General features: G+C 35.3%; 1 protein-coding gene and 1 non-coding gene across 3 annotated transcripts in view; both read left to right on the forward strand.

The window, feature by feature from the left end:
• Positions 1-23,460, forward strand: part of LOC113230210 (protein bunched, class 2/F/G isoform-like) — a 172,685-nt gene that overhangs the window by 50,394 nt on the left and 98,831 nt on the right. The gene's annotated exons all lie outside the window — the stretch shown is intronic.
• Positions 8,995-9,067, forward strand: Trnak-uuu. The gene has a single exon. It is a non-coding gene; the product is annotated as a tRNA-Lys (tRNA).

The raw sequence follows: 23,460 nt of genomic DNA on the forward strand, positions 1-23,460 counted from the left end.
AACAAAACCAACGTTTCTGTTGTTTCGTTCGTGTGGTCACGGCTGACTGCAGAATTGCTTCTGAGATCCGAATAGAATAGGTTTATTTTCCAATGTGTAGCAATCACAAAAACCTGCGAACACGTTGTTTTAATTCGTCTTGTCCTCGTTCGGCCGTTAAATGAAGGCTAATATTTTTATTCAGATGAATTACTTCGGACTTCTAGTACTACTAGATCAAAAATAAAGTTTATTAAATATTTAAAATATAATTTTGTATGGAATCAGTATTATTTGATTAACCTGACGAATACAACTGCGTCGTTGAATGTTACGTATTAGAGATTTAAATAGGTTGGCAACGTTCAGTCGTGCATCTCACTCGAACTTGTACTAAAAGTTGTGAAACATCGCTAAGTGTCCCGTTCGCACAGTTCTTACTGAATTAAAAGATAGGTGAACTATTAAGATCGTCTCGCATCTTTGGCTCCGCAAAAGAGACGGCACCAATACAGCTCCTTGTGCAAAAGTTCGTCCAAGGAAGTACTGACACCTTACATATATCTGCCGCCAAGCAGCTTTGTGTCCTGGTTTTGAAGGGTTTGCTGATGAAACTACAGGCACTTAGAACTTGTCAACTTTATGTCTCTAGGTGACGGGCGTCACCTCGCAACCCCCTCGGGTTATTGCCATTTTAATATAGGCGTACCACCAGGCGCACTTGTTCGTCCCAAAAAGTTCCCTACTATGTTATGGGGCGTCTGTTCAAGACTTTCACCAGTAGAACAGTGGTAACACTCGCCTTAGAAGAGACCCGTACCCAACATTAAGACGTATAATGGATTAAGGATGATGTATTATATATTACAATAAATTGAATAGTTTCGAGTAGCGGTAATTTATAAATACCGAGTTTTGCATTTATAATGAATTCGAAAATGGAGTCCACGGCAAACATTTGGCCAGCTAAAATAGTATTGATTTGCCTTGCCTGACTAATAGACATATTTGCGGAAACTGCCTTTCTGTCTAGCCTAGGCGGGTCGTTAGGCGTTGGCATGTCTAAAAACCTAGCTGTCATGATGCGATATTCATTATTATTGTTTGACGTTTCGAAACTACTAAAGTCACATTGATGCTGGTATAAATCTATATAAAGTCCGCTGGGCTTGGAAGAGGTCTAAGGAGCCGTTCTCCGACTAGGTCAGCGCTGCTTCGCGTCGTTATATATTATATATATAGTATTTTGTATAAATATACAGTCCTAATTTAGCTGTAACCCATAAATGATAATAATAAAGGCTCTTATTACCATACACTCAAAGGATATTGTAAACCACTAATCTGCCGTGACCAGGATCACGGCAATAATATAGGATACTTCGGTCCACAAAAATTTATTCCATAGTTAAAAGGTAAAGAAAAGCCCGAAAGAGCCGAGTTACACAGTATTACAGATTGGCATTGAAATTGGCACATGATTAGGTTGAGAACTGGTAAAAGAATCAAAATTAGATGCAATTAAAAATAAGAACACTGTTCGCTACAGCGGCTAAGCAGGGAGTGACGACGGAACGAAACAGAATGAGGCGAGGCAAAGGTATTAAAGAACGATTCAAAATTTGAAAACAAGGGACCAGGAACCAGAGAAAAGGTGATAAAAAGGCGAGGTGACGATGTAAGGTCACATCGTCACAACACCCTCCTCATAGATACACATCATACTGCATTTACTTGATTTCGATCCGATCTTCTTATCGTATCGATGACCATAATTGTAATGGTTGCCATCGTTGTGAAAGGATTCGCCAATCGGCGTAAGGTACTCCCAGATTGTTGCCCAAGGAGTGCCAGACGTACAAGATAAGAATGGTACGTCTTGCGGGGAAGCTCCTTTTGGTGCACAAGGTCCTATTACCGACGAGCAGAATAGTTTTGTCCGCAACGAGTTAATTCCAACCAGCCTCGCTACCTTCAGGCGATTGGATTTCTGTAGCGTATCGCTTCCAAAACACAAGTGCAGAAAGCGGTCTTGCTCGATCGAATAAGTGCCGATATTGTGCGCATGTTTTTGGATCTGAGTCCCTTACGCCAGCCGACTGTTCTCATAAAAAATCCAAATCAATATTTTACGTCATGGGAGAGGCGAGACTCTAAAATAATAATATATAACAACTCTAGGCCCACACTACGGAAACCCTGTATCGCGGGTGCCATGGACACACACATGACAACCACAATTTACGCCCAAAGTCACGAGAGAATAAATGTAGGCGATATGAATATTTCTTCCGGCCCGGAAATCAAACCCGGGACCTCTGCGTGGCAGTCCAGCATGATAACCGTTCGGCCACGGAGGCAGTTAATTGTGCTAAATAACAGTATCAATTACCTAGCCTAGACCTGGGCACTGCCAGAATCCAAGTTCCTTTCCCAAATTGGTCCTACTGGAGATGGAAAATTGTCAAAACATTATTATACGTACGTGGTCGCCGGCGACAACTGGCACTGTAAACTCAAGGTAAACTCATAATGAAGGCAGTACTATCAGCAAAGTTTAAGCTCTATCGGCCCCAAAACAGTTTTGTTTTCAAGCGGATATGCTAACTTTTTATTTTGTTGCCCTTTTTCAAAATGATTAACAACTATAAGCAAGCTGTAGCTGGACGCTACTGACCGACGTTACTTGCACGCAAAAAGACCCCTAAAGGTAAGGGAATTTTTCTATTACTTAGAGTTGTAACGAATACTCGGTTACTATTCGGTATCCGGACCATATTTTGCTATTCGGCCGAATACCGAATACCTAAAAACAGGAGAAACAAATAAGAAAAAACTTAGTAAATTATCATGTAACTATTATTAATGCCGAACATTCGTTGTAAGTTCGAAGAAAGAAGGTAAATTTTTAGTTATGCTTGATCCCTAGACACTTTTGAAGTATATAAATTTATGTAAATATACGCTAACAAAATCAACCAAGTACTTATTGCAAACTAAAATACAGTTTTTTTTGAAAATTTATCATAATAAAGAGAAATAAACAATTACTTTCTTAATTAAGAGGTCATAAATTTAAATTCTAAACTAATTAATTTTCCTTTTTGTTTCATTGCGTGTACATACAAGATTATAAATATCAAAACTGAAGATATATTTTTCGTACGAGCGTAAATAAGGCCGAATAGTTTCGCCGAATATTCGGCTACGGCCACGCTCCCAGATGAATATTTGGTATTGATACCAAATATACTATTCGTTGCAGCACTACTGATAATACATTCATCTACGAAACAACTGAGGACATCTCTCAAATCCCGAAAAGAAATCACCATTTTACAATTGTTATCCTTTGTTTCTTTTTTGCACATAGCCAATTATAGCATATATTTAGAAAATTGAACCACTCAATTATATGAAGCATTAAAATATGCAGTTAAAAAAGTGACAATTGTACGGCCGAGCGCACACAGTTCTGCAAGATATTACTGCGTTGATCACGAATGGTACGCCGGCGATAAGCCAACGTCATTCATGTGTTTATGTTTTTGTTAAATTATGATTGATATATGATTTTATCTCACATTATTTATCACTTTACGATGCTTTTTTGTTAGTGCTAAAACAATTGCTATAGCGTATAAAAGTAACACTATGTAATTAATTTCCAAAAAGGTTCCGTTTCTGGTTTGACAGTATTGGTTTCTGTTCAGTTGAACAGCAAGTGTATAGGAAAGAGTAGCTTTACCACTGAAACTTGGCTTTTGTCTAGTCTTGTCTTGTCTGTCTGTCAGTTAGTGGTATTTGCATAGCTACATAGTAGTGTTTACATAATGTCGCAAATGTACACAATTATAGGTTATTTACCATTAATTTGTAGAATTTTGGTTGAAATATACTTGATTTGAAATATAACGTTACCTTTTTTGTCTTTAAATAAAGAGAAACCCGAAAATTTCAACACTTTGTTGTCCTGACTTTGTTTTCTGACAGAACAAATTAAAAAATTATATCGATAATCCTGAAACAAAAATCATGTTACATGGTGATTATTGTGTCTGATGACTTTTTTTCTAGATCTGTACATACATATACCTTGTGCAGTTCAGACACGTCTCCTTGTGTTGGTAGTTCCATTCTTTGGTGTGGGTATGTACAAATTTAATAAAATCGTTATAGGTATCAATATAAAAGATTATTGCACTGATCACTGTCAAAAGTCAATAACTAGCTCGATGTTCATTACAACCGAAAGAATTAACACCACGCTTTATAATACGCGTCAATAAAACATATATTCGTACCCAAATTATCATAATATCGCATTCGTTAAATATTAACTCGACACTAGCAAAAACTTTAAAATATTACGCACTGATTCTTGTACATAAGGGAAGTAGAAAATGTGAATCGTTCTCTAAATTTTTTTAGAAGAGGAAGTTGTTTTTGGGCTAATAAGAAATCTATTTCCATCCTTTTCCGTAATTATTTAATCAACCTAAAGACGCAAATCAAATAAAGAGTGCATTTTGGACAAAGAACCCGTTTTTATCGTAAACGTACTTAATTTTGTTGATTTTAAGGCCTTCGTGGTTATTTACTAAATAATTATCAATGATTAAAGATTTTTTACCACGGTATGAGTTCTTTTTATTTTCGTTCAACTCGTGACCATGGAGCGTGTACCCGTCCCAAAATATCGGGTAAATAAAAAGAACATTAGTGATAACATAGTAATAGGGTTGAATTTAAATCTTAAGTTTAAGTTTGATGTGCTCTTTACCCTGCACCTATTCCAAAAAAAACATTTCAGTTTACGCTATACATGTTTTACAAATTATTTTAACAGTATGAATTTTCATTAATAATAAATTAATGGCAATTAGAATAAGTTAAAACATTTTATTAGTGCTGCATTCTTATATCTGCTTGAGATTTTTCATTAGAGAAAAAACTGGATCCCAAACTGGTGGTACGGAGAAACCACCTTCCGTGTTGAAATTAAGATGTTGTTTTAATTTGATACAGAAGTATGCCAATGCAAATGTTATATCGTCGGGGAGAGTGCAAATCCACGTATGTAGGTAAAAGGCGCGTATCTTCACGAAATCAAATTTCACAGGAGAGGGATTTAACGTCATTCTTTCTTATTTCAATGGCTACGAGTTTCATTTTTGCAGTTAGCATTAATTTGTGTTCTACGGACTGATAACAATAGATTCCCGTAAATCAGGCTAATTTGGTTGCCACGACATTTACGCGGACTTAATTTGACCACTAAATTACCGAAATGGAAACTTATAATCCAATGCTAGTTACGCGTAATTACACTATCTCCGACGATATTATCTATTATTGTTTACATCAGTGACATTCATTAATATCCATTGATATTGTATTTAAAATTGAGCTATTGAAAAAATGAAACTAATAATTCTATTTTATTCCATTTTTGTATACGACCTCGGTTGCCCAACGAGGAGGTTCCGGGTTCCATTCACGGTTAGACCAATTTTGGTAATGAACTTTTCTAAATTGATTCTGATTGAGATGTTCTGGGCGTTGCCCTGGAGTGAATTCCGATATTCTGGTACTCATAGTACCACCTTTCCAACAAAAAAAGAATCATCGAAATCTGTTCACAAATGTCGCCGTAAGCGCGTAACATACACACAAAAAGAAAAATACAGTAGAATTGAGAACCACCTCCTTTTTTAAAAGTCAGTGAAAAACTACCACATAAAGATGTTTTCCTTATGTGGTAGTTAAAAATACCGAAATGTCATTATATAAATATACAATTTAATATCACCCATTGTGTCCTAATTTGTCAATTATTACAGTAGATTTAGTAGATACAGTAGATATTATTTTTATACAGTTGATAGTAAGGTTAAAAATGTATTTAAAACGTTATCCACAAACATGTTACTAACACTTGCTAAACACGCACTAACTGACCAACATTCCATTTGTTACAGGTATGACAGTGTACGGGATGCAACGTGAGTCTTATAAATATAAAATGATGCTTATTGACGAATTTGTTAATACTTTAAGATTTTTAGTTCATTTATGGCTACGGAATGGGATTGAAAGATCGTGAGTGGAAACTTAAATAATAATGGATTTAACGGCCCACTTGCCTTTGTAATGTTGGAAAGAAACTAAAAAAGCTAAAACCGAGAGAGAGAGAGAGAAGCTAAAACCTTATCCTTATATATATATATATATATATCCTTAACACCTATTAGTGACGTAATCTGTATTTTTATACAAATTGAGTTATTAACAAATCTGGAATGAGCAAAACGAGATCTACAACTCCCTGTAAGCGGTTTTTTTTTCGTAACTTATTTGGTTTCAGTTTTATTGTTAAGCAAAATCAGCGCGAAGGACCGTTTACACGGGGCCAATCGACGAGCCATTCCGTTAAGTCAAGCCATAATTGGCGTCGTGTAAACAAAGACAATCCATAACTGCCTCTGTGGCCGAACGGTTACCATGCATGGACTGCTACGTAGTGGTCCCAGGTTCGATTCCCGGACCGGGGGAACTATTTGTAACCATCAACATTTATTTTTCTCGTGAGTTTGAGTGTAATTTGTGGTTGTCTGTGTGTGTCCATGGCACCCGCCACACAGGGTTTATCTAATGCCTTGAGTGTGTGCGTTATTATTAAAAAAAAATTAATGTCTCCAGACCAGTTATAACGACAATCCACTAAATTAAAACGATTTCTAATTTTTCGGGCCAATACCTTCCCGTACCACATGTGCATTGAATTGGTTCATGTAATGGCCTTGTGTGAACGTGCACCCTGAACCACTCCACTTGTTTGCCTTGTCGTTTGATAATCTTAAAGAAACTTATTATAATACTGTCTGTAGAGTAGATGAACGTTGAGAATTTCGCACTTTTCACTAGACTGGCGTGGCTTTGTGGAATGACTCGTCAATTCGCCCCATGTAAATGGGCCGTAATTGACTTTGTTTAGGTAACAATAAAACTAGGTGTCAATATCTCTAAAGCTACCGATATGCGGACACGTTAGTAATGACAAGGAGGGCAGAACACACAGCAAAGATCAGTGTTTTTTTTAAAACAACGTTTCAAAGTAACGCTTATTGCATACGTAAAGATGTAACAGATTCTTATTGAACCGCTTTGTGTAACGGCTATGGAACCCTATGAGAGGCGTGTTCGACATGCTCGGTTTAATTTCTATAATAAACATAAAAGGGACAACAAAGTGCCTTCCAAAACATAAAAATATACGAGTGTCCATAAATATTTGCCATAATATTATTTAGTGGTTTGTAAACAGTAGGCTGGATTATCAATGCTCCCAATCGGTCTCAAAAGAATACATTTAGCCGTTATTTAACCTTTACCTAGTATTTTGAGTACCTGGAGCTACGATATTCACTTCGAACCCACACCAGAATTAGTTTTTTCACTAAATTGGTCTTGCCGGGAATTGAACCCGATACCTTCTCGTCTTAACGCCTACATTGCTAACCGTTGGCCGTTGGGCTACAGGAGTCGTCGAAATAAAGGTTGTTTTATTAATTAATTATGTGATTATGAGTAACAAAGCGTTATTAAGCATCATTCATTATCTAATTCAGATCGCATTTAGGTCAGTGAAGTCTTTTTCCTGTCTCCAATATCTATAAATGATTCAACTAAATATAGATGTAGTATTTATATAACAATTAAATACGTTTTGTGGTTGAGTAATGTAATGCAACATGTTTCTGAACTTTTGTCTTATTTGTGTTAAATTGAACGAACATAAATCAAAATCCGTCATGGAGGCTCAATAAATAACTAGACCAATGTTAGAGATTTACAAGCAAAATGTTTAATATAAAGGAACCGACGGAAAAAGACCTTACTCCATTAATGGCATATCTGTATTTCAAAGGAAACCAAGGAGTACGTAGCCACAGAAATGTCTTGCTTCTTGAAAGTCTCAGTTTTCACCACTAGACAGAGTTTTTAATAGCACCTGTTTTCACGGCTCTGTTAGGTTCCACTAACGCACTCGTGTAAACTTAGCTTGATTTCGCTACTTACTCCTTAGTATCTACGTGTTTTGAATTTGGAATAATGTGTTATTTGAAGTCAATGTCTTCGGTAGTGGGTATTGTTGTTTTAAAATGTTTTTTCTTTTCGACACGAACTCCCGATTTAAGATGAATCACCATGACTTGGATATCAGGCAGATTTTATTGACCTGCAATTAAATTGACACGTTTAAACATGTCTTGTATCAGGTAACATTAGTTTTTTTTTACATAAAATTCCTCGTAGACTATTTTTATTTTAATGAAACAACGACACATTTTTAGCGAAAATGAAGCCGTCGTGAGCAGAATGTCCTCAGCGTTTGAAGCTCTACATGGTTTGATGGCAAGGCTACAGAATCGAGTGTGTTTTTTAATAATATTTGTCTCTTAATATTCGCTAATTTCTGACCATCTTCATAGTTATTTACGTTAAGAATAATAACATATTTTCCGTGAGAACGTCTTTCATCTTTATTACAAGAATCTCATGTTTCCCCATTGACTTAATACGAATATAAAGCGGTTAACTAAATATTCACGTCATCGAAGTATATTTACGTCGTAATATTAACTTTGTTATCATTATTTCTTTTTAGGTCATATCGGGTCGATAGTTGTGTTTTTAGGTTAGGATTTAAACCCAAAACCTAGACTAGGAAACGCCCGATGGAAAAAAGTTGAGGATCGCACATATAGCGTCATCTGGCGTCGAATAGCTAAACTAAAGTAATTCTTATGTTGGTTACGATAATACTGTAGCTAATGTATACAATGACCCTTCTATCATTACTGAGTAATTATCTAGAATATTCGAACGATGGCAATTAATAAACTTGTATTCTAAAAAAATAACATTACCTAATTTCGGTACAATCTTGTGTCATATGGTGCAATAAAAGCTATCTCAATGTGGCCAGGTTTTACGACAGTGTAGTCATGAGCCCGGATAGCTCAGTCGGTAGAGCATTGGACTTTTAATCCAAGGGTCCAGGGTTCAAGTCCCTGTTCGGGCGGTTGGTTCATTTTTAGTTTCTTTTCCTTTTTTAATTTTTATATTTAGTTAATTTTTTAAATGATTTAATTTAAACATATATATATTATATATTTACATTGCCCTACCGACTTGCGTGCAAATTGTGCTTCACCCATTTTGTCTTCGTTTACTTCAGTTTCATTTAAATAAATGATATTAAGCAAATAAATTTTCATATTTCTCAAACCTACGCACAATGACTCTCACAGTTTGTTAATTTTCAACATGTTAATTTTCAACAAAAAGAAGTTTTTCGGCTATGTAGTGCAGCGCCATCTACAGTAATTTATATGAACGTTGTAGAGCAGTAGTCTTACGAATATCTTCGCCGTTCGCGGTGTCTAAAATACTGTACTTAATGGTAAGATACAACTCCGCTAGATGGCGTTTTTAATATGTTGTTTTCTTCGTATTCGTAAGATGGCGTTATTGTGTAGTTTTCTGTAAAGTTTTTACGGTAAATATTTAGGGAACATTAGTAATTTGTTTATTGTTGTTGTTCTACTGATGAGGTTGTAATTAACAAAAAGAGTCTTTTTTATCTATAATCTATATTATAGTTCATGAAATGTATAGATTTATTTTTTGTTGTAAAATTTTGTTGATTTACTCATAGCGATAATAAATGTTATTTGCACTTGTTTTTATTTCCATAAATTGTACTCACCTTCTTAGGTGTGTCGAGCCGTGCATGCTAATACGCGCCGCAAATAACGACTCTGGTAGCATAATCAAATATTTGTTTAGTTAGATTAAATATAATGGAGGCGTCTCTTTACTTAACAAATTTATCATTTGTTTGGTGAATGATAGGTTTCTGTAGAAACTCTGACTAAAGATCAATATAGACGAGATACTGTTGTGCATATGCACAGGCTACGATTTGTTGATATTCCGACATTCGTTGTCAATCAGAATCGAGATTGATTAACTAATGAAATGCGTTTCTATTTAAAATCCAATAATTTTTATACTAAAATAAAAGTTGGTACGTATTGTAACAATAGCAAAAACGTGAAAAAACGTCAAATAGCATATTTCTCAGTGCAATGTTCCAACGTAATACAGAAACTACGTCACAATGCGTTATTAGCTTAATTGATATGAAATTGAGCTGCAATCTCATATTTTTTTCCTTGATGTAACATCTTACGATGATTTATGACAACTCAGTTATTTCGTCCTGTAAAAACTTGTCTACGTATGAGATTTTCATCACAAAATAGATTTGGCTTTATTCATGTTGCAAATGAAACTATTTTTCCGGATTTAAATCGCGTATATTTGTTTTTTCAAACAAACCGACGTTTCGGGCCCTTTACAGGTCTCATGGTCACGGTTGACTGAGGTGTTAGTCTTCAACCAGTTATGTCTAATATTAATGCAAACCACCCTACTTTTTACTATAGTTACAATAGTTATTAATTAAATACCTTATTTTTAATTTTACAAAGAAAAAATTCCAATTTACGCTACATTAAGTTTTACAAATTATTAAATGTGGCGTAAATTGGAATGTTGCACCTCTTGCACTTCACAATGCACCAATCGTCAATCGTGACCATGGGACCGGTAAAGGGCCCGAAACGTCGGTTTGTCTGAAAAAACAAATATACGGAAAAATAGCTTCATTTCCTATGTGTAACAATCGCGAAAACCTAGGAAGTCGATTTATTCATGTTGTTTTATTCATAAAAAGAGAGATAATTGCATAAGAACTTGTAACGACATGCGTGTAAGAAGAACAATTCACAGTTGCAGTGCCTCTCAAAGATTTAATCGCAAAGATTGAGGGGCACTGCTGCTGTACACGACTCTCCCTGTTTCATGTCTGTAGTTTTTCAAAATTGGAACATAATACCGCTCACACAACTGCTTGGCGGCAGAAATAGGAATAGTGAGGGGCAGTACTTCCCTGGACGAACTCTGTTACAAGGAGTTTTCAAGTTATAGAATATTTTATTGTAGTGTATCTATGAACACTTCCAAACGGCGACTACAGCGATACACTAGCCATGCAAACGCGATGCACGTTTTTAATGATTCAACATAAAGGACTGCATCCATGCAGTCGTGCGTTTGCATTCATGCAGTTGCGCGTATGCATCCATGAAACCGGCTATAAATCGCAAGAGTCTTTCACAAACGCGCATTTGTATCGCTGCTAAAACTTGCTCCATGTAACCGCTCTATCAATTGTAATAAATTATATTTTGTTGATAAGTCTGTACAAGATGTAGAGGTAGAATAAAACAATGGAGATATGGATAGACATGTACACTAATATGAGACATTATAATTAAATAAAAATCATGAAAACCTTTGTACATTGTTTGTTTCAGAGATATCTGCAGTAATTATCATTAGTTACACTTATTACTTTATTTAATGTATTAGGTTAAGTATTAGTAGCAATACTAAGCCTGGAATAATACAGTCAATCATTAGGATTATTATTTGTGCTAATGTTCGTATTACATCACCATTCAGTAGGATGTTATTAGTGCTATATAAAGTTCTAAATATGAGGTGAGCTCAGAAAAATTACGTAATTATCCACTTTTTTCGATGGCCTCTAGCGACAGTTTCTATGCGATTTTTATTACTTCCTGTGGCCGCTAGGGGCACTGTACAATTTTTTTTATAAAGAAAGTAAGTGGGCATTTAACCTCCATCTCACCTGACGGAAAGTAATAATGAGGTCGACGATGTAGTATGCATACCTAAATAATGCCTATTCACTTTCGCCTTGAAAAGGTCCAAGTAATAGCGTTCGGGGAACAAGTCCGCAGGTAGGGAATTCTACTCTCTAGCCCCTCGCCATATGAATGTGGAAGCGAAACGCTTCGTACTTATCCTGGGAATATCCACAACATAGGGGTGGAATCCCTGCCCACGTCTAGTCCCCCGGTGATAGAAAGGCATAATCAAATTATTCAATTCCATCGCTCACTCTCCGTGATATATCCTGTAGAATACCGATAAGCAGGCGACTTTGCTATACAAAGTAAATGCTTACGCAGTTGTTTGCGGTAATAGACACCGTAAACTCGATGTAAAGATACTGAAAAGAAAGAATTTGTAGTTTAAAACCAGTTCACTGTGACTCAATACCAAAGTAGACATCTTCCAGACGAACTCCTGTATCAGCAGTTAGCAGTCTGGGCATTAGACGAAGATTTCCCGAGTTTCATTCCGAATAAGATTTTTTTTAAAGCCTATAATATCCCACTGCTGGGCTAAAGCCTCCCTCCCCTCTCTCCACTCCTCTCTGTTCAGCGCCACTGAGGTCCAATCTTTTAAGTGCGCGTCTAACTCGTCGCTCCATCGACGCTTTGGTCTGCCGCGTGGTCGTTTCCTGTCTTTTAGGATCCATTCAGTGGTGGGATAAGATCAATTAAGAAAATTTTCGCAATACAACTACGAGCAAGGGTAAAAATAATGTCTCAGATCAGACTTACTGTGAGTGCCACTGTAATAAAACTCGGGTATCTTTGAGGTTCCCGAGTTAGTTTGGTTACGGTTGCACACATAGTACGTAGTACCTGACACAATTATTTACCCTTATCCGTATTTTTATTACGAAAATTAAGCTTATACAATAGTATTAACCCAAATGACGACGCAACAACATTTCTGTATTTCGCGTCGCACCACTTCAAATGGTTTTGATAAAAACAAACTCGAGTCACCGCTAAAAATAGATCGCGATAACTCGCTAGCACTCCGCTTTAGCTCCGAAATACAATACGTTTTTTTTTTGTTGCTACAGGTTTTTTGCATATAACGGGTTTGTTATATCTAGGTGTGGAATAACAATATATGTTTATTATATCTCACTCGAATATGTATTGTATGAACCACGACTTGGCTTAATTTCCTTCTAAATTGTTCAAACTCAAAAACCTTTAGCTACATTTGAAATCGTTACATTGATTAAACTCTACCACTAATTCGTAAGGCATATTCCTTACTTAATTTAAGAAAGATGTCCCCTGAGACGTATGAGTAAGAAAGTGGAGGTTGCTCTTTGTAAATAAACATTTGTACTCATTTATCATTTACTATATTTATTTCAAATATGAATACTTCGGGGAAGAAAAGGCGTAAAAAGCGTTCTTGGTATTGTGTTCAATTTTCATGCAATAACTCAATGCATGCATGCGTGGTCTGTTAGTTATTCATCTTTTTTTTTAAAGTAAACAGGTATAAAAATGACAAATATAAGAACCAAAACTTTTACAAAGTGTTTGTTTGTCTTCGCCTTGTGTTAACTGTACTTACGCTCTTTCTTCCCCAAAATATCGATATCATAGATCGAAACAGCCTGCAAGAGCTAAACGGGTCACCTTGCTTCATGATCGTTTTAAATTCATAAATAGCAATTATGAATATCAATGGAAATGTATGTAATATAGTTTGTAGCGTTTATTAGAAAGGACATGAAAAACGAATTTTCTCACACAGAAAATATTAGGGAACATCTTTTCCGTGTGAGAAAATTCATCGTCTCGTCGCAGCTGTTTCCATACGATCTGACATTTAACAAGTACCAACCACAGGCGTTGTAGAATAAAAGCACGGATCACACCTACCAACCTAACTGCACTACGTACAGGGTCAATAGCAAGTCAAACTTGACACGTAAGATTTAATCAAGCTTTATGCCGCTTACGTTTTTTTATTTTTTATTTTATTTTTTTATTTATTTAATAATTACAAAAACATTAACACGGTTTTACTTTACACTCTTAAACCTAAACAGATTTGTATGAGTGTTGCAACTCCTCTAACATCATATATATCTAAAAATTTCTATTCTATAGATATTCAAGAATTCGCACGAAGCGTTGCGCTTCTGCTTTTACGTATATGGTGCACGGCTATTGAGTGGAATTCCCTGCCTGTAGACTTGTTCCCCGAACGGTGTAACTTAAGCCTTTTCAAGGCGAGAGTGAATAGGCACTATTTAGGTGTGCATGTTCCATCATGCAGGTGAGATGGCGGTCGAATACGCACTTATATGTTAATCATAACAAAATCAGTAAAAATATTTTTTTAGACAAAAGTGTTTTATTTGCATCATCATTGGCCCATTATTCATCCGACTGCTGGGTATAGGTTCATTTGCATTGTCAATCTTTGTGAATTCATGCAATCATACACTGCATTTAGAACTATTTATGTAAAATACAAAGAGGAGGTCTAATTTCAATTTTATCAATTCATTTTAATACAAATAATAAAATTTGCCTGTTCTTGTTAAAATGTAAATTATATACGAAATATAGAAAGGTACAAGTTTAGCACAACTACAACTAAAGGTACATACAACTCACTTAGAAAAATATAACGCATATTTCCCGATATGGTAGAAAAAACATATTTATACCGTTGTACTAGACTCCAAGGCAAAGAGTCAAATATGAAAAGACCTGAATGTGGAAAATGTAAACGAGTGATCAACGGCCTGCAAAAACTATAATACATGGGGGGGATTTTTGTGCATTTTTATGAGATACACCCTGGTCAATGTCCGCGGGAAGTAAAAAATGTTCGAAATTCAAATAAACAAGATGGCCGCCATACAAATTTCAAAGCCTCCTATCACGGAAACCTAGAGATAGGTAGGAGATCCTTGAAGGAATGTCATAGAGGGTAACGCTGGTCAACTGCTTGGGTTAAAAAATTCAAAATGGCGGTTTCAAAATGGCGGCCGAAGAAAAACTTGCTTCGATCCGGCTGAAAATTGGCATGCGAGGGTCTTAAGGAGTCCTTAATCATAATTTGGGGCCAAACATTTCTTTTCGCCATTTTTTAATATGGCTGACATATAAGTATTTTTTCCGTTAAAAATAGCTGCGATTCTGAAAATTGGCTAAATGAAATACTAATTTGTGATCAAATTTGGTGTTTCGCCATTTTTCAATATGGCTGCCATAGAAGTGTTCTCTGTGTGTGTCTGTGCTCTAATTCGATTGAAAATCGGCATGTGGGGGAGTCTATGGGTGTTTAATAAAAATTTGCGGTCAACATTTATTTTTCGCCATTTTCAATATGTCTGCCATACAAACTTTTTGGCGGCACATGGAAATTTGCTTTATTTCAGCTGAAAATCGGCATGTGGGGACCTCTATAGGTCTTTAATAATAATTTGCAGTCAAAATTTACTTTTTGCCATTTATCAATATGGCCGCCATTAACGAGCTATGTTAATTTTTTTTAAATCATAAGTGCCGAGGCCGTAGGCCGAGGTGTAGCGGAGGGCGAAGCCCGAAGCGTCCGCGCGCCACCTTACGTAGGTAGTATTCGGGGACTAGATTTCACAATTGTTCAAAATATAAGGCATACTTCCCGATGTAGTGGAAATAATATCTTTATACAGCTTATAGCGTTGTTGTATCTCGACCGTCTCTCTTCGTCGTTAGATTCTTTTTATTGGAAGCTATGCCAAGAAGAGAAGTATTTAGGGAAAAAATGCCAGACAATCACTTCAAATTTCTGGTCTCAAATTAGGGAATTTCCTGTACTATGAGTACCAGAGTAACGATAATTCTGAAGGCAATACCCGGAATACCCTGACCAGGACCAACTTAAAAATATTTTTTTCATAAATTGGCTCAAATAAGAATATGGAACTTCCTCATCAAGCGCCCATAGTACTAATCACTATGCTACCGAAGAGCATAAGCACACCCCGTAATCTGAAAGCGACAGGTCGAGCCCGACCCCACCGTAGGTGGGGCGTAGGGCTCATAATACATAAAATAACAATTTTATTAAACGTAGACAATATACTAAAAAAAAATATATAATGAAGGTATAACGCAAATTAATATTAACAAAAAGTTATGCAAGCCACCGATTTACCGCCGCATCAGAGCGCGCGCTATTCAAAGGAAACCAGTTCTACTCTCAGCGCTATACGCGCGTACTATAAATATTAAATTAGTAAATATGTACTATAAATATTATTATTATGTTACTTTTTTACATGAATATATATTACTAAGTTACAGATAAGAAAAACATTTGATGGTATATTATATATTTTTTTGATTATTTTTTTGTTTTAAATGCAGTGGTAGCGTGTTAATAAGTCTAGGAACCAAGTAATTGGTCGTACGAGCACCATAAAAATTTCGAGCTCCTACGGTAATGATAGTCTCTTGGGTGACCTGACGTGTGACTATTCCAAAGTTCTTTAAATTTTTATTAAATTTGAAGTTATTCTTATTATTATATAGTTTTCTGTCAACAAAACTAGATTTAATCGTTTTTGTATTGGTAGCACTTTACAGTGATTAAATAGTCTTTGATCGTCATTTCTAAATTTTTTTTAATTTTGAACGGTACCAGTTGCTTTAAAATTTTGAGATGAAGACTATAAATCCGATCAATATACGATTTAAAAGTACGCCCATAGCTGCTTAGACCGTAGCATATTGTACTCTCGGCTAATGCTATATACAGTTGTAATCTTACTGTGAATGGTACTTTCGCTTGAGTAAGTTTATAGTTTAAGAACGGTACAAAGTGTCAAACTTAATGTACTTGACTGTATCTAACAGCATTGAAATAAACATTAACGGTGCTAAATTTAAGACGCCAGATTATTACAAAGGTCTATAAAATACGAGATTAATATAATTGGCCACATTTTTTGGCCACACACAATTGGTTACTATGTAATAGCTCATTGGGCATTAAGGGCGGTAAATAAGGAACTACGAAGGAGTCTATTAGAATTAAATTAATAAAATTCGGAGTCGAGTCTCGTAACTCCCGTACCGCCCGTGAAACATACAATGTTTTTCATCACACATTTGCACGTTAATGGTATGATTGCACGCAGGCTAACTTGACTAAATAGAACGCCCGAAATAAATCCTATATTTATTTTTGTCGATAAGTATAATAATAATAATGCGTCACACAGTCAAATCAATTACCTCCCAGGACACCCTAATCAGAACCAGTTTAGATCCCAAATTGATCCTGCCGGGGAATCGCATTCAGGATCTTCGCAAACAACGCCCACAGTGCGAACAATTTAAACACCGAAGTCGGCAAACTGAGTAAAACGTAGGGTGTAACAGTAATTTATTCCCTTTTTTTAGGGGGAGTATTGTAGTAGTCACCAGACGTGCCAATGTCAAACCCTCTTCACTCAGCTTCCAAAAGCGAACGTTATCCACAGTAGCCGTATGTCCACCTTTTTTATACATATATATATATATATATAGAACTCATTAATGCAACGTATTTGGCACGAACTACAGCTCAATGTGCGAATTATTAAACCTAACATGCATTACATATTAAAAAGTCTACTGTCCATTTCACATAGGATGGGTACTGTGACATTTCAAATATTTACTTTGCCTGCTTACTATTCTTAACTAATCTTTCAACCAGGTTACAAAAAGAAATAGTTGCCAAAAACAAACAATATTTCGTCGCCTTACTTTCTCAAACTCGTATCTTAAAGCACAATGTTACTGAAATGTAAAAAATGGATTGTATATACAAATGCTGCAGGCTCATTACACATCACAATTCCTGCATATTTACACACAGGCTTTCACCTATTCTTAAAGTAATGCATCCAAATTAACACCCTTGATAAGATATAAAAAAAAAAAAGAGTTTTGCTATCTCCTGAATAATCACTCTTTATAAGATACGAGTTTGAGAATGTAAGGCGTCGATTTGTCGAGTTGTAGTTTTAACTAGAAATTATATAGTATGTTAAGTAAGTAAGTAACTACTTGATGCGTAAAACGGAATATTTAGCCATAGTGATTTATTTACACCATAGAATCGATAAACCGAATCGGCAATTGTATATCTCGCGTCCATGTTATAGTGCATTATATCTTGTGTGTGGGTCGTTTTTTTTGTATTGAGCTTTGTGTGATTTGGATTTTATGCTTTGTTGTTGACTTTTTATTTGGTTGTCGTTCATTTTTTTTATTTCTTGTGCTGTTTTTTAATAACTAAAATAACATAATAATTGAATCCTTTTTAATTAGTTTATTATTTGTTCTTAAATTATTGTCTATAAATCGATTCAGACTTCGTTGCAAATTATATCGATAAGGTATTGATTTTTTTTTCATTCGACTTTATATCACTACATATCTAGAAATTTCAAATCTCAAACGTCACCGTACCCATTCTATGTGAAATGAACTATAACGGTAGCTACAACCAGTTGTCAGCAAAATGACGATATGGTAAATGAGAAAAACAGTCTGCAATAAAAAAAGTGATTTCATTATTGTTACCAAAATATTATTTAGAATGATACTTGTTTCCGTAAGAAAACTCTTGTTACCAACAATGTCTTCTATTTTTTTGCTGCCTCCGTGGCCGGAACTATTTGTATGGCCTTATTTTATGTCTCTCGTGAGTTTGGGTGTATTTTGTCATTGTCTGTGTGTTTTTACCAGTCTATACCTTGTTCAAAACTACCTTTCGCAATTTTATCGCTCTACCACCAGCCAACATCTCACGAGTTGCGGTCTGAAATAGCGTTTTAAATTCCCTGTAAACTATTGACACAATAAGAACATACACAATAATTGCAGCAACATTGTTATGTAATGAATTTAATCATGTGATCGATTCGATAAAGAATTTGGGAAACAAAACTAGATTTGTTTTTTGTGTGAATAATATAAAGAAAAATAATTTCTTATTGTATAGCACATACGAGTTTATGTAGGTACTTAAGTCGATACAACCTCAAGTGGCTTTGGTTGATTCTGCATAACAGTGAGTGTTGAATCCATCACCTTGGAAAAAATATATAATAACTCACACACACTCAACACGCACTAGGGAAACCCTGTGTCACGGGTGCCATGGACACACACATAGACAACCACAAATTACACCCAAACTCACGAGAGAAATAAATGTATGCCATACAAATATTTCTTCCGGTCCGGGAATCGAACCTGGGACCTCTGCGTGGCTGTCCGGCATGGTAACCGTTCGGTCACGGAGGCAGTTTATGTAAAAATTATTATTTATATATATATTATATATATGTATTAAAATTATACATATAGCAAAATTGAGTGAATTTCTATACGGTGTGAAAACACGATTCCAAAAAATTTTCACTATAGAAAAAACTCAAACTTACCTCGAAATTTTACTAGAAAACCGGCTGCATACAATAGGTACCTTACATAATACCAATATTTTTTTATATCAACTGAACTAAATAGAACACATGTAGTATACGATATACATTTTCCAAAGGGTTTTAATTTCGTTTGTAAAAAAAATTTGAAATGAAGCCAGTGTCCCTGCCGCTTGGCCCAAGCAAAATTAACCTACTACTAATGCTAGTGCGGGAAAAAATTGAATTCGAGCTGAGGTGGTGTCGACTTTTAACAGATTGTCATTAACCAATGTCCTTTGAAAAAATAAGTTGTACCCGGCATAACCGGATTTTAATGCCACCTTCATGTATATCAGTCATTTGTTATCAATGACTTGATATACTTGAAGGCTTGTAAACATTTTTAATAATAGCAGAGAAAAATTTAAATGTAAAAAGTGCGGAATGTAAAAGATAAGCTATCCTACGAAAAGCTTTTGAAGGTAGGACTGTTCGAAAACTTTGTCAATTCCGCGAACATTTTACCGCAATGCAGTATTATTTTACGCTATGTTACTTAAAGTACAAATAAAAAGCTGTCGTTATGCATATCGAATACATGGCTTTAATTTATAGTAAAAGTTTTTGCCACCGATGTAACCAATTGATTACTTTTGAACAGGGCTTCGTATTTCGCAGTCTTTTGTTAACTTAGTAGTATGTTCATTGTTGAATACAATTGTATACAATTGTTTAATGCAATAAGAAATATTTCGTTTGATATTATTTATTACTAATACAAAGATAAAAATCCACCATCGGGCCACCTTTCTACCTACGGAGCTGCAGGTCGAGTAAGCAGTTCTTATGAATTTCTGGGTTATTCCCGTCTGATTGCCTAAACTGATCCACCGTCAATTGTAAATCCCAACTGGTCTCCTCTATAGTTTGGAACTCCCAACGAATCCCCTCGTTGTATTTGTAAGGTAAGTACAGTCAAGAGAAAAAGAAGTTTTGAAATCAAATATTCATTTATTGAGCAAATGTTATAATTATTACAGTCAATCAATTTTTTGACAGGTAATTAATTGATATTGAAATATTGCAAATCAAGAGTCACAAAAAATAATAAATGTTATAATTATCATAAAATTATATCAAATAATAAACTTCTAAGAAGCAAGGGATCCTATGGGAATAGAAAATGATATAAAATAAAACGGATCCCCCAGGTGATCGGTTTTAGGGGATCATATGGGAATAACCCGAATTTCTCTTCTTTTCTCTAAGTGTTTGTTACAGATGTTTTGTATTGGTTTTTTTCCGGCTTTTATCGCCATAAGTGGTCCTAATTTGACACACAGACGCAGGTTCGAATCCTGCCAGATAGAAGGAATTTTTCTTTGTGTTAGATTTTGCATTTTTATTCTTTAGTAGTTGTAGAGCTCATTGCAAAAGAGTTCAGGGAAGTACTTACCTACCTACTTAATTAGTACTTCTGCCGCCAAGCAGTAATGTGAGCGTTACTGAGCTCCGGTTTTGAAGCGTTAAGGGTGCTAGTGAAATTGCAGGCACATAGGATTTGTCAACTTATGTCTCAGGGAGATGGGCGCTGTGGCAGTTTTTCTAGATCTTTGCAATTTATAGCTCTGTGTGGCACTGCAACTACTATGGACAAACGTGTCGTTTACTACCAGGCGCATGACTTGTTCATCCCGTCATTACAGTAACCATAAAAAAATTATAAAGCCTTTGCCCTGCAGTAGGACAATAACACGAGTGTCGTTCATGGCTGTGACTCTGAAGCTACAAAGAAAACAAGTTTGATTTATAAAGTCAAAAAATTTTAATACCTAATTTCAAAAACCCACATGTAAAGTTCATTCATTAAACAATGATAATTTCTCTACCACACCTCCTAGTTGCGTATTGCGTGCGCGTCAACGTAACAACGCGTAATTGTATTGTCGTAGATTAATGACGATTACACTGAATGAAATAAGTGCAAGCGCAAGTAGAGTGCAACGACTGACTCTATACTACACGCACGACATGTGCTAATTAATACCTGAATATTTGATCTTTTTTTTTTTTTACTATACATCAAATTATTATTATTATTTACGTGGAGATGTACTTCGTAGAAAGCTACTAAGGAAGCATCGTCTTCGTATATGATATTGCAGTTTTACTACTCCCTCTCCGTCTTGTAATTTATACGTAAGAGGATTTGTGCTAAAAGTTTAATGCTAATTTGATACCATCAACCCCATTATTTAATGAATTGAAAGCGATTGGTTTTGGAACTGTGCTACAATTCTCTGGCGGTTACCTGTGGTGTGGCACACCACACTCGAGGAGCGCCACCGCCTCGCGACGCCTCCAAAGAGCTTCTCATGTTGGGAAGCTCTTTGGATTTATAATAGCACCATTTGCACCCAAATTTCCGATAAATTGGGGAAAATATAACTAAATATTCCAGTTTCGCGTGTCCACTACAGAGCGCCAAGGTATTGAATGCACTTGGGCGATATGTGTGCTAGACGGCGATGCTTCAATTTTATCAACAACGTTGTTTTGACTTAGCGATTGTTTTTCGCTTTAGTAGATAATAAGCCATGCTCTGTGATTTTGCTTAATAACAAAAGATTTCTTTCTTAATACCAACTTGACTGACAACTTGACCGCTGATCGTCGTATACCTTGTTGCCCTCTGCCTATTTATTACATGAATATAACTCTGTTACAGAACGAGATTTACGTGACGTACAGCTCAAATTCTGAAATACGAAATCCAGTATATCGCACCTACGGTGAAACACAGATTCAACTGCTAAAAATGTGAAAAAACAATGAAATTTATACACAAAAACAGAGATACATCTTGCATTCATGCTTGTTGTATTGTAACATTTAATATCATTCATCATTTAATATCATCAAACAAAGAATAAAACTTTTAATTACTTAGTTATCAGTAAATTTTAGAAAATGTGAAGTTAGTTACTGTTTTACAGGAAGTGCGATAGGAACGTTACTACAGTCACTTCTGTGCCTACTAAGTGAAGCCTTATAACCATTGCAGAGGCTTTTACCGTGAATGAAACATTGTCTGTTTACTTAACATTGTTAAATAACAAGTCTAAAAATTGTTTAAATAAATAAAATAAAAATAAAATTCCGACTGTAAAAATATTTAGCTGGAAAGATAAAAAAGAATATGATAAAAAGATATCATAAAAATAGTGAGGGGGAATTTTGATTAATTTGATACCCTATTACATTCCCACAATCAGGACGAATCTAACGACACCTCATGTGTCAAAATCAATCTTGCCGTTTATACTGCACCGCGTGAAAAAGAAATGGACATGCATACATACATACACTTGAAAAACATAACCCTCCCGAAGTCGGAAACATCGCGTTTTTAAAGGCGATTACTATACGCTTGCATTAATGTACTATTTTAGAAGTTCAATTCAACTTCAAAGCCTGCCGCTAAGGGTAAGTATTTGAACAAGTTGATGTAGATGGTACCCCTGAGGTAGTAAGGAATGTACAACCCTATTAGTAAAGAATAAATTTCCCAGACAAGGTGCAGACTCGTTGATATGAAACTTTTGCCTTTGCTGTAAACACATTAATTGATGAGAAGTGCATCTTGTTATTACTAAAAATATTGCACACACTGTTATCACGTTCGCGTTCCAATTTGTAATGTCATAGATAAAGGAATGAAATAACTGCAAGCGCAAATAGAGCACAAATCACTTCATCATTATCGTATTCACACCATTTGCAAATAAGCACAAAATTTTTTATAACGCTGGCTTCATATAAATGGAGAGCATTTTTGGGTTTTCTTATTTATAAGAAAACTAAAATAGATATAATTTTCATTTAGAAGTTTAATTTTGATTGCTCCTTATAAAACTTGTATAACAAATATTGTTGAAAGGTAATAGTAAAATCTCTCTAAACTCTAATATTTAGTAAGAAATATTAAAAACAAAAAACTAGCAACCAAAGCCCAATCAGGGCTCATTGAAAACCAGCGCCACAGTCAATTGCGGCTGTGGCATAAGCTGAATGAAGTCCTTTTGCATACGCCACAACCGCACACATGACAGTACAACATATTTTGTAGTTGTTATATTTAGTATTTTTCTGTTTTGCTCTTTGTTTGTTATTGTCTTATTTTATTTTATTTTAATTTTGTTAATTACGTCTTTTTGTTTTTTTTGCTTGTCTAA

This window comes from Hyposmocoma kahamanoa, unplaced genomic scaffold, assembly GCF_003589595.1.
Source record: "Hyposmocoma kahamanoa isolate Upper Pololo Valley unplaced genomic scaffold, ASM358959v1 63, whole genome shotgun sequence".
Classification (NCBI taxonomy): domain Eukaryota; kingdom Metazoa; phylum Arthropoda; class Insecta; order Lepidoptera; family Cosmopterigidae; genus Hyposmocoma; species Hyposmocoma kahamanoa.